Below are 277 nucleotides of genomic sequence, written 5' to 3' on the forward strand. Positions count from 1 at the left end.
TTTTTCTTTTTTCTTTAAAATTTTGCTCTAGCTCTGCATAATGAAATTTAACTGAAAGAGCTTAAATCACCAGAACTGTATGAAAGTGAAGAAAGTTTAAAGAAAAAGGACTCTCCGAATATACTTTTGATTTTTTTTAAATGGCTCATTTAAAATATGAATTCCTTCTCCTTCTTTCTCCTCTGTAAACAGAGGAGAAAGAAAGAAAGGAGGAAAAAAAGTTTAAAAGAGTAGAAAAAGGAAAACCAGTAAAAAAATCCATACATACATATATGTG

General features: G+C 28.5%; 1 protein-coding gene across 1 annotated transcript in view; it reads left to right on the plus strand.

Moving 5' to 3' along the window:
• LOC119594807 (basement membrane-specific heparan sulfate proteoglycan core protein-like) overlaps window positions 1-277 on the plus strand; it is a gene marked incomplete at its 5' end in the record, with an annotated part of 219,836 nt that overhangs the window by 107,139 nt on the left and 112,420 nt on the right.

Source organism: Penaeus monodon, chromosome 34 (genome assembly GCF_015228065.2).
Source record: "Penaeus monodon isolate SGIC_2016 chromosome 34, NSTDA_Pmon_1, whole genome shotgun sequence".
Lineage (NCBI taxonomy): Eukaryota > Metazoa > Arthropoda > Malacostraca > Decapoda > Penaeidae > Penaeus > Penaeus monodon.